The sequence below is a fragment of the Macaca thibetana genome, chromosome 7 (genome assembly GCF_024542745.1).
Source record: "Macaca thibetana thibetana isolate TM-01 chromosome 7, ASM2454274v1, whole genome shotgun sequence".
NCBI lineage: Eukaryota > Metazoa > Chordata > Mammalia > Primates > Cercopithecidae > Macaca > Macaca thibetana.
In genome coordinates, this window is record NC_065584.1 from 151,229,780 (window position 1) to 151,242,139 (window position 12,360).

Sequence of the window (12,360 nt, forward strand, 5' to 3'; positions counted from 1 at the left end):
ATCAACTGTTCATGAGGCATAAAGATAATAATAGTGTTAATAGCTTAAATTCAGTGGGCATATACTGTGTGCCAGGTACCATTCTAAGCACCTTATTTATATTGGCTCAAATAGACTCCAGTATTACCTCCATTTTACAGATGAGGAAACTGAGGTTAATTTGCCTACAGTAATACAGGTATGAGAGGGCAGAGCTGGGCTTTGACCCCAGGCAGTCTGTCTCCAGAGCCTGTGCATTTAGCTGTTGTGGGGCCTCAGAGCTACCAATGGTGTTTGAGGATGGTACTGACCCCGGTCGAGAGGCTTCTGTAGAGGCAGGTAGTATAGGGTAGTCAGGGTGCACAGGCCTGGCAAGTCGTCAGAAGTGGCTTCAAGTCCAGGGCTCTGCTTCCTAACTGTGTAACACTGGGCAAGTTAGTTAACCTCTCTGAGCATTGATTTTCTAACTAGAAGTGGTAAGAGTTGAATTAAATTAAAAAACAAAAACAAAAACCCAACCCTGACACAAATCCTAGTCCTAAGAGGCTGTCCTCAAAGGACTCCACCCCACCTGCTCTGTTCCCCACTCATGGCTAGGTTGGTTGAGGGAGGCTGGGAAGGGTCCACAAGGATCCATAAGGGAAGACCACTCAATCAGATGAGGCATGTGAGCTCCCTGAGAGCAGGGGCTTGACTTGCCACCTAGAAGCCTCCTCCCATGCCTCTGACATATGAATGTGTGAAAGAGTGAAATAATGCATGGAAAAAAGAATGAGTAGGAGGGCTAGAAAGAGGGGGACATTTTACCCACAGAAAAAAACCCAAGGGAGGGTTTTGTGCAATTCCAGTGATAATATCCAGGATGCAAGATGGCAGGTCAGTCAGGATAAGCTAGGTAATGCTGTGGTAACAAACACCCCTCTAGTCCCAGCGGCTTTCCAACAAACATGTTTATTTCTTGTTTATGCACTATAAGACAGGTTACCAAGGTGCTCTGTTCTTCCAAGTTACTCGAAGATCCAGCTGAAGGAAGCTCCACGTTGACATACTTTTATAATGGTGGCTGTAGAGAAAAGAGGATGTGACAAACCCCACATTGGTTCTGAAGTTGTCTGCCCAGAAATGTCTTACATCCCTTCTGCTCATCCTTTCTGCTCATATTTCATCAGTCAAAACAAATTATATGGTCACACTTAAGTTCAAGTGGATGGGGAAGTACCATCCTTACAGAAATGACAGGACTGGCTGTTTTCTTTATTATTATTATTCTTATTTTTGAGACAGAGTCTCACTCTGTTGCCAGGCTGGAGTACAGTGGCGCGATCTTGGCTCACTGCAACCTCCGCCTCCCAGGTTCAAGCAATTCTCCTGCCTCAGCCTCCTGAGTAGCTGGGAGTACAGTCATGTACCACGATGCCCAGCTAATTTTTGTATTTTTAGTAGAGACGGGGTTTCACCATGTTGGCCAGGATGGTCTCGATCTCTTGACCTCGTGATCGGCCCGCGTCAGCCTCCCAAAGCGCTGGGATTACAGGCGTGAGCCACCGTGCCCAGCCAGGACTGGCTGTTTTTAACAGGCCTAATCACCACCATTCATGGTATAGGCCAGAGGGCCACTTGGGCTGAATGCAGCTCACAGACATGGTTTGTTTGGCCTGCTCAGTGTTTTAAATATTTTTATGTGGTTTCTAACATTTTTGACATCATAATATGTCATATACAAATCTGTATACCTGGCTACATTTGAAATTTGGACTATTAGGTGACAGAGAGTATCTTAGTCCATTCAGGCTGCTATAATAAAATACCATAGAGGTGGTTTATAAACAGCAGAAATTAATTTCTCACAGATCTGGGAAGTCCAAGATCAAAGCACCAGCAGATTTGGGGTCTGGTGAGGTCCTTCTTGGTTCACAGATGGTTGTCTTTTTGCTGTGTCCTTACTTGACAGAAGGTGGAGGGAGGTCTCTGGAGCCTTCTTTATAAGGTCACTAATCCCATTCAAGAGGGCTCTACCCTCGTGACCTAATCACCTCCCACTGCTCCACCTCCTAATATCATCACATTGGTGATTAGGTTTCAACATGTGAGTTTTGCAGGGGCACAAACATTCAGTCCATTGCAGTGAGCCCCATTACTCTGACATGGATTAAGTTGGGCCAGTTATAACAGAAAAACTCAAAATAGCAGTAGCTTAAATGAGATGGATGCTTCCTTCTCATATAAAAGAAGTCAGAAGATTAATAGACAGCCCAGGCCTGGCATGGGAGACTCAAAAAGCCATCAGGGACTTATGCTCCTCTCTCTTTCTGTTCTTCCATCTTCAGTGTATGGCTTCTTTTTTTGTCGTCGTTGAGATGGAGTCCCGCTCTGTCACCCAGGCATAATCTCGGCTCACTGCAACCTCTCCCTCCTGGGTTCAAGCAATTCTCCTGTCTCAGCCTCCTGAGTAGCTGGGATTACAGGTGCGCGCCACCACGTGCAGCTAATTTTTGCATTTTTAGTAGAGACAGGGTTTCACCATGTTGCCCAGGATGGTCTCGAACTCCTGACCTCAGGTGATCCACCCACCTCGGCCTCCCAAGGTGCTGGGATTACAGATATGAGCCACGGTGCCCAGCCCAGTGTATGGCTTTTCTCTGCAAAGGTCGCTTCATGGTCCCTGATGACTTCCAGGGCTCCAGCTGTCACATCTATAACCTAGGCCAAAGAAGGAAAGGTTGAAGGCAAAAAAAGGTGCTTCTCGGCTGAATCAGCAGCCTTTATGCAGTCTTTCCAGAAGTCTCACACAATGCTTCTCTTTACATCTTATTGGCCAGAAAGAGTCACATGGCTACACTGAGTGCAAGGGAGAGAGAAGGGGTAGTTATGTGACTGTGCTCAGGCCAAGGTAGTCTTTTTTTCCAGGACAAAATTTGCCCAGTTAAAAATAATTTAAATAAGAATAATCATTCTGCTATTAAGGAGAAAAGGGAGAATTGAGGTTGTCAACTGAGGTTGTCTCTGCCTTGGGCCTGCAGTCCTGATTGTGGAGAAGCATATGCTTCACTAACGCTGGGCCTGAGCTCACCATGGCTTTATACCTTTCTTTCTTTCTTTTTTTTTTTGAGATGAGTCTCGCTCTGTCGCCTGGCTGGAGTGCAGTGGTGCAATCTTCGTTCACTGCAAGCTCTGCCTCCCAGGTTCACGCCATTCTCCTGCCTCAGCCTCCTGAGTAGCTGGGACTACAGGCACCCACCACAACATCCAGCTAAGTTTTTGTATTTTTAGTAGAGACGGGGGTTTCACCGTTTTAGCCAGGATGGTCTTGATCCCCTGACTTCGTGATCCACCCACCTTGGCCTCCCAAAGTGCTGGGATTACAGGCGTGAGCCACCGCACCTGGTCGGCTTAATACCTTTCTAGTACTCAGTGTCAGTTACGATTCATCTTTGGGCTTATGTTGGCTTTTTTTTTTTTTTTTAAGTGAAACTAAGAGGAGAAAGAAATATTTCCTATTCTTATGTCTCTGTTAAAAATCAAAAGAGCAAAGGATATACCAAGAGAGTTATATATTTCAGGAAAAGCAAAAAAGGAAGCATATTTCTTTGGGGAAGGGAAAAATATTCCTAGCTGTGTATCATGCAAATAAGTTATGTTGAAAACATTCAACTTACCACATTATCATGAAACGGCTGACTTGCTTTACTGACCACTCTGGCCTGGCAGGCACTTTACTGGGTGGGTAGCTCCCTGGAAAGACGGGGGGCCTCAGCCTCCCTGGCTCTGCACAGTGCATCCCTCTTCCTGGGAGGAGGACAGCCCTGTTTTGTCCAACCCCTCTTACCCCTCATTTGGAATTATCTCACCCTTCTTTGTATTCAGGGCTTATTTTGAGCAAGTTCAAAACTGCCTTGCAAAGTTCAAGATCATTATGGCAGGCAAAAATGCAGTGAAATAGCACACCACTGTCAGTTAATTACTAAAAATCCTTTAATAGCTGACATTATTATAAATTATATACCCATGATGACAGGGACAATTGGGCTCTCTGTTTTTCTTGCCCTGCATTGGAACCCCAAACAATGCTGTCTTGTTGGGGAGAATGACCTGGATGCACTTGCAGGCAAGTTGGGAGTTTACATGGGCTACCTTTGCTGACCACACAGGCCCTGGTCCTCTGAGGACACCCTGCTCCTGGGTGGGGATGAGGCAGTTGCCTGACAAGGCCCCAGAACCAACCCTGCCTCCATTTCCACCCCCCTTCTCCACTGCTATTGCTACAGAAGTATCTTCTTCTTGAACCTCCCAACTCCCTCTGTCTTTCTGTTTTTCTGCCGATCTAGGCCCAGCTCAAAGAGCCCCTCTTCCAGGCAGCCTCTCCTTATTCTCCTTCCCAAAGCTGCAGACTCCTGGTAGGTAGATTCTCTTTTGTCTTTTGTGTCTGGTGTGTAAAGTATACATCTTAAATGTAAACCTTGATGATTTTTTTACATATGTATATACAATTTAACCTTTTTCCAGATCAAAATGTATATACTATTTAACCTTTTTCCAGATAGAAATGTATATACAATTTAACCTTTTTCCAGATCCAAATGTGCATCCTTTCTTAACTCAAAAATGTTACTGTGTGTAAGAATCCCCACAGGAGCAGGTAAAAACTGCAACCTCTGGCCTAACCCAGAGATGCTGGTTGAGTGGGCCTGGGATGGCCTAGGAGTCAACAGGTTAGCTATACCCAGGCCTTCAGGTAGAGGCGCCTGTGGTCCACCCTTGCAGAAACCCACCCAATGCTTCCTGGGATAAGTCCTGTGTCTTCTTAGTTACTCCTCTGTTGGGGGGTGGGGCATGCTCTGGTCCCTTTTATCTGGGGGCCCAGAAAGGTTTTGGGTTGAAAGCAGCACCCGCAGGGGTCGATCCAGGCTGGATGCAGCCTGAAACTGCAGTATGGGAAGCTGTCTTTAAGAAAATAATACTTTGTTGGGCACAGGGTCTTGTAAGGGCTTCCTACAACTGATGTTTGCCCACTTTCAATCCACTCAGGCAGCCACCAATAATTCATGGTCTTAGAAGTGGTTGAGGGATGGCCGGGCGCGGTGGCTCAAGCCTGTAATCCCAGCACTTTGGGAGGCCGAGATGGGCGGATCACAAGGTCAGGAGATTGAGACCATCCTGGCTAACACAGTGAAACCCCGTCTCTACTAAAAAAAAAAAAAAAAAAATACAAAAACCTAGCTGGGCGAGGTGGCGGGCGCCTGTAGTCCCAGCTACTTGGGAGGCTGAGGCAGGAGAATGGCGTAGACCCGGGAGGCAGAGCTTGCAGTGAGCTGAGATCCGGCCACTGCACTCCAGCCTGGGTGACAGAGTGAGACTCCGTCTCAACGAAAAAAAAAAAAAAAAAAAAAAAAAAAGAAGTGGTTGAGGTGAGAAGTTGTTTGCCAGACAAGACAGATCCACTCTCCAGCTCACCCCTTCCATCCACAGGTATAGCCATGGAGATCTTGGGCCCTGCCCCATACTAGAATGACCTCAGGGAGCTAAAAAAGCAAAAATAACCAACACACTTGGGCCCCACACCAAATATTCTGATTAAATTGGTTTGGAATGGGGACTGGGCTTCAGTAGTTTTTTAAAACTCTCAGGTGACTCTAATACACAGCCAAAACTGAGACCCGCTGAGCAGAGACTTGATTCTGAATTCTAATCTTTCCTTATCTGCTCCAGACTTATACTAAGAGAATGCCAAGTGAATGCACCTCCCACCACTACCTTCCACCTCTCCCTCTGAAGGGGCTGGGACTCCTGGCTGTGGTCAGTGTTCTCAACGCCAACCATGTACCTGGCCCACCTCCAGTGCACCCCTTCCATTTTGGGGACAAATCAACCAGTAGTAATGGGCGTTATTAAGCATCATACATTATTTCTAATCCTCAGGGCAACCCTGCGTTTTAGCAGGGAGGATGCTGAGCTCAAGAAGCCTTAGTGATTGCTTTACAGTGGTCCAGAGGATAAGTGCTGGAGCTGGGACCAAATCCAGGTCTTCATGGCTCCGAAGCCAATGTGTATTTCCCTGAGCCAGGCTGCTCCTAGAAGCAGTGCCTGTTTACTGAATACAATTGCCCAAGGTACAGGCCCAGGGCTGGCTTATCCATTAGGTACAGCAGGTCCAGGGCCTAGGGCCCATGATATCTTAGGGGGACTACAAAATGTTTTAATTTTAATTGTATTTAAAGCAATAATAATGGTAGTAATAAATATATAACAACTAATCCAGCCTGGATTTCATTTGTCTTGATGCCAATACACTAGTGAAATATATTTTTTAAAAGTGGCATGGGAGAAGGGGCCTGTGAAGACAGTGTCTAAGGCCCATGGAAGTCATAATACCCTGGAGGGCACTGGTGACTATGTCCTTCAGCCCCTTCCAGAGCACGGCTCAGGCTAGTGGGAATTAAGCAAGGAATGTTTATTACACACTTTCTGTGTGCCTCATTCTGGGAAGTAAATAAGAGCATAAAGCCTGTCCTGGTCTGCCTAGGAAGAGGAGATGTACACACAGGAAACTAAAAGCAAGACAAGACAGGATGCATGTTCTGACTGTCGGCAGTTCTTACTTAGATCTCTTCTTGGTTTTGTCGTTTCATTTGTCAGTTAGTCAGTGTTCTGCTTTGCAGGTTACTGAATTGTTTTATGTACTTAATGATTTAATCAACAATTATTTTGTTGATTTCTTCCTTTCTTCAACAAATATTTACTATTTTAATAATATATTTATTATTTTAAAATACGTGTGTGTGTGTGTGTGTGTGTATGTGTGTTTGTTTGAGGTTGGAGACAGGGTCTCACTATGTTGCCAGGCTGGAGTGCAGTGGTTCTTCATAGGCATGGTCAGGGCACATTTTGGCCTCAAACTCCTGGCTTTAAGCAATCCTCATGCCTCAGCCTCCTGAGTAGCTGGGATTACCACTGTACCTGGCCCTGATTTAATTGTTTTTGAATGGGTAATTCAGCTCATGGTGCAAAAATTCAGGAGGTACGGAAGGATATATACCAAGAAGGCTGAGGGCAGGAGAGAGGTCTCTTTTGTACTGAATCTTTGGTCTCTCTTATATTTTGTACCAAGTTCAAGTATTACCTATTTATTAGAATAAAAATAAGCAAGCAAACAAAAAACCAGATGGGTACGGGTTGAAGAGTTTATTCACCCAGCTTTCCAGTCTTCTGGTTTCCTTCCCCAGAAGCAACCATTTATACCAGCTTATCATGTATCTTTCCAACATTTCTGTGTATACAAGCCTTTATGCTTTTAAACATTTCAAGCAAATTGTAGCACACTGTATACATCGTTGTTAGTTAATGTCTTGATCTTTTTTTTTTTTTGAGAGGGAGTTTCACTCTTGTCACCCAGGCTGGAGTGCAATGGAGTGATCTTGGCTCACTGTAACCTCTGCCTCCTGGATTCAAGAGATTCTCCTGCCTCAGCCTCCCAAGTAGCTGGGATTATAGACATGCGCCACCACGCCCGGCTAATTTTTGTATTTTTGGTAGAGATGGGGTTTCACCATGTTGGCCTGGCTAGTCTCGAACTCCTGACCTCAGGTGATCTGCCCGCCTCAACCTCCCACAGTGCTGGGATTACAGGCATGAGACACCGCACCTGGCCTGTGTTGATCTTTTTATACAGGGGGCCCCCCTCCTTCTTCTTCAACAGTTGGGTGATATACCTTAATTTCTTTAACTACTGCTAATTTCTTTATCTTGTATTGATAAAGTTAAGGTTGTTTCCAATCTCTTTTTGCTATAAAGTAACCTTATGGAGCCTAACTCCCCGCTTTCAGTTATACAATACATGACCATGTACAGGTATCATTTCAGTCATATGCAAGCACATCGCTATCGTATATGTATAAATTGGAATTGCAGGGTCAACATATGGGCATTGCTGCAAGGGGCGGGGGGGAATTGGTACAACTTCTCTGGAGTACCCAGTTTAACTTTTGATATCTATCAAAAGTTAAGATCTGTCTCCTCTCCCTAAAACAGAGCACCTCCTGGGTGCTGGGTTAGGGGTGCAGAGATGAGGACTCAGGCTTTGCTCTTGAGGGTCTCTCCAAGGTGGACAAATCATCTCCAGCCCTAGGAAGTAGGAATGTAAAATGCCAGGGCAGTGCAAGGAAGATAGCCTTGGGCTAGTCACTGGGGAGAAAGGGGGAAAAAATTTGCCCAGAGGAAAGGGAGGAAGGACATTCCAGGCAGATGGACCAGCAAGTGCAAAGTCTGGGATATTAGAGAGCAGGTGGGGCACTTTGGGGTGTTCCAGAGAGCAGCCCTCACTTGTTCAGGATTCATGTAGTGGAGTGGCAGGGAGATGGAGTGGGACCTGCTCCTAACAGGGCTGGGAGGTTACTCTTTAGCTTGTTAGCCAGGGGGATCCACTAAAGCATTCTCAATCAGGAAGTCTGATAGTCAGAGAGGACTGCTGGAAGGCTGTCTCTGGCCATGTTATAAAAGAGTGATTGAATGCAGACATTTTTTCAAATAAACTCCTAGTACCTGAAGGGCAGGGCTCCCTGCACTAACTGCCTTTGGTCCATAGTAAGTGCCCAGTAGAAATGCTCTGTTGAATTATAGCCGAGCACCAAAATGTGACACATCTCTGGTTATCGTTTCTCAACTGAGGGCTTCTACAATCCCCCGAAGGTTAGAAAAGCGAACCTCCTCCAGGAGGGCGAGGTCAGGTCTGTGATCAGTCTGGGGTCAGGGTCTGATGCTGCTCACAGTGACCATGACATGCTTCAGAAGTCTCCCATCCCTGTTCAGAACTCATGAGAACTGTGCATTCTATTCCCTCTATCTGGGTTAGCTTGAATATTAAAGATCAAATATACTACAAATGTAATACAAAAAATAAATTTCCGGGCCGGCCTCGGTGGCTCATGCCTGTAATCCCAGCACTTTGGAAGGCCAAGGCCAGTGGTTCACCTGAGGTCAGGAGTTCGAGACCAGCCTGGCCAACATGGCAAAACCCGTCTCTACTAAAAATACAAAAAATTAGCTGGGCATGGTGGGGGCACCTATAATCCCAGCTACTCGAGAGGCTGAGGCAGGAGAATCACTTGAACCCAGAAGGCGGATGCTGCAGTGAGCTGAGATCATGCCACTCCACTCCAACCTGGGCGACAAGAGTGAAACTCCGTATCAAAAATAAAATAAAATAAAATAAAATAAAATAAAATAAAATAAAATAAAATAAATAAATGTCCCCAACATCTGTGAATGAAGTAAGCTCTCCAGAAAAATCCCTTGATTCCAAAAGGCCCCACATTAGCCCAGTTTGAGGAGGATGGATTTAGGTAATGCAGGCTGACAGTGCTCACCCTGGCCTCTGTACAACTGCCTCCATCCCTTTTAACAACCATGAAACTCACTGCACTTTGCTCATTCATGCCTTCATCCATCCATTCATTCATTCATTCATCCATGCAATATTTTTGAAGGCTGACAATGCCCAGGACATTGCCCTCCCCTGTGGGTACACAAGGAGCAGAATAACAGTGGCAGCTCTAAATGCTTTGTACATATTATCTCGGTCAACTCTCACAATGACCATATGAGGTAATAACCTTATTAATCAGCTTATTGAGCTGCTGAGTCCTACAGTGTGCCAGAACTTTATTCATTTAACTCCCACCTTGGTCAAGTTGGTACACTTTACAGGTGAGGGAACTGAGAATCACAGAGGCTAAATAGTTTGCAGGGTTGCTATTAGTTCAGAGGCTTAACTTGGTAATGACTGACTCCATGCTCATTTCACTAATAAAAACTACTTTTGATTGAGCCCTTACTAGATGCCAGACACTGCGCTAAGCATTTTGATCTTCCAAACAACCTCCTTATATTATTATTACTATTACCAGCAAAAGATTAAGCATCAATGACATGAGTATACTGTTCAGATGTTCTTTTATACTTTCAAAGATGTGACAGCAAATCATGCTGGCTCTATCTTTAGGATATATAAAATGTCTGGGATCCAACTGCTGCTCCCCCACATCCACTGCTCTCACCCTGGTCCAAGCCACCATGGCCTCTGGCCTGGACCGCTGCCACAGTCTCCTACCAGGCCCTTCTCCCACCCCGCCCTTGCAGTCAGTTCATAAGGCAGTTCAAGGGAGGCTCTTGAAACAGAAGAGAGATCCTATTCCTTCTCTGCCCAGAACCTCCAGGGGCTCCCAAGTCACTCAGATGACAAGCCAAAGATCCAACACTAGCCTATATGAACTTACAATCTGCCCCCAATATTACTCCGATCTCATCACTTTTTTGATGGCCCTGGAATGGGCCAGGTCTGCTCCTATTTCAGGGCCCTTGTACTTGCTGTTCTCTGCGGCTGTGACATTCTTCCCCCAGATAGCATCATAGCTAATTTCCTCCCCACTCTACCCCCACCAGCAATACCTAGCTCAAATGTCACCTTCTCAGGGAGGCCTTCTCTGACCACTTTCTTTAAACCACAAACTGCCATCTCCCAACATTCCTTTCTCTTCTTCTCTGCTTTATTTTTGACCTCAGCACCTTTACCTTCAATACACTGGCTACCTGGTTATTTTATTATGATCTTCCCCTTAGACTCCTTGAGCTAGGAATGTTTGTGTTTTGCTTACTGCAGGATGGCTAGCACCTAGAGGAGGGCCTGGCACCCAGTAGGAGCTCAGTAATTTGTGTTAAATGAATGAACACAAAGTTCCATTCATTCACATATGCATTTTCCAAGGGAGAGAGGGTCTAGAGCATTCATCAGAGCTTCAGAAGGGTTGTTTACTACTGCCCACAGGTGCCCAACTCTCCCATTTGGGGCTATGTGGACCAAGCAGATTTACCCTCCAAAGGGGGAGACAATACCACTTAGCCACTTGGGCCTATAGTTAGTCTACAAAATTTGGGCCATAGGAGTTAATAAGTGGGACCCTGGTTTATCCATCAGTTTCGTATGAAGTGGGTCATGATGACTCAGTCTCCCTGCCAATCCACCTGCCTATAGCAAGAGGTGGCCCTGATCCCCTCTGCGATGTCTCTGTTCATAAGTGGTAGCCCCTAAATACTGCCACTTTCCCACCACCCAGAAGTAACCTTTCCCTTGCATGATTTCTGCTGTTTCATGCCTTGTACCTTCCCAGTAGTGTGGGACATTTCCCAAGGGCAAGGGACTGGTTTTCTTTTCTAGGACTAGGTGTTAAGAAGATGCACACACATCTCAGGCAGCTCTGGGTTCAAGTTTCAACTCTGCTACCTACTTGGTGTGTGATCTGTAACAAATTATTTAACCTCTGTGTTTCCTCCTCTAAAAATATGGGTCTAGGAAGAATAAAACCTTCTTCACTATGTTGCTGGGGGGATATGATGAGATACTGATGTGCTTGGCACAGGGATAAGCATGGAGTTAAGTGGGGGATTTTATTTCAACCACCCTACAAATATTTATTGAGTGCCCACTATGTGACAGGCATTGAACTAGGGAGCAGGAAGAAGAAATGGGGCAAGTGCTGTCTTATGTGATATAGCTTTTCAATGGCACAGGCAGAATGGCATCAAATGGCCTCTCTGTGACTCCACTGCCTCCACGCTGCTGTGGGTGGCCTGGGCCTGCTACTTTCACCATCTCATCCCTTGTGGAGCTTACATCCCAAAGGTAGAGGAGAACAGATAAAAGATTGTACGGTTTTGAACTGGGACAAGCCCAGTAAAGGGGAAGCATAGAGTTCTTTGGGGAAAATACTGGAATAAGAGAGTGGGGGCACATTTGAATCTGAGGGGGTCAGAGTTCCTTGTGAGTTAATTTGTGAGTAACTCGGGTGCAGAGACCTGTGGATAAGCATCAGGGACCCCACCTTCTTCCTTTCCTCTCTTTTCCCTGCATCCCCAGGTATTTGGAGCTTGCTCTCCAGTCTGGCAGTCTCGAGGGAGGGTGCTCTTGGGCTGTAGCATGTCCCTGCCCTGCTGGGCCCCGCCATACACACCCTCTAGTGGCCACAACGCATGCCAGGCACTAGACTGAATGGGCCCTAGGAATCCAAGGACAGGAGGACTGTCACTGCTCTTCCCATCCTGACATTATCTCCACTCAGATGCAGTGGTCCTGTAAGGAGGGCTGCTTCTAGGTCCTCTTGTCACTTAATTTTGTCAATCACCTCCAGCATGATTCTTATTTCCACTGCACAGATGAGAATCCCAAGGCTCGTAGAGTTGAGGGAGGTAAGTAGGGTCAGTACTGAATTTAGGCCCACCAGACTCTGGTTTCCGTGAGCTTCAGGTGGCATCGCTCCTGAGCACATCAGGAACGATGCCACATCTCCCAGTGAGCAAGAGATGATGCCAGATTTTGCCCATTACTGCCCAGCA

At 46.0% G+C, this 12,360-nt stretch overlaps 1 protein-coding gene across 3 annotated transcripts in view; it reads right to left on the reverse strand.

Annotated features, from left to right (window-relative positions):
* Window positions 1-12,360, reverse strand: part of SNAPC5 (small nuclear RNA activating complex polypeptide 5) — a 717,963-nt gene that overhangs the window by 205,656 nt on the left and 499,947 nt on the right. The gene's annotated exons all lie outside the window — the stretch shown is intronic.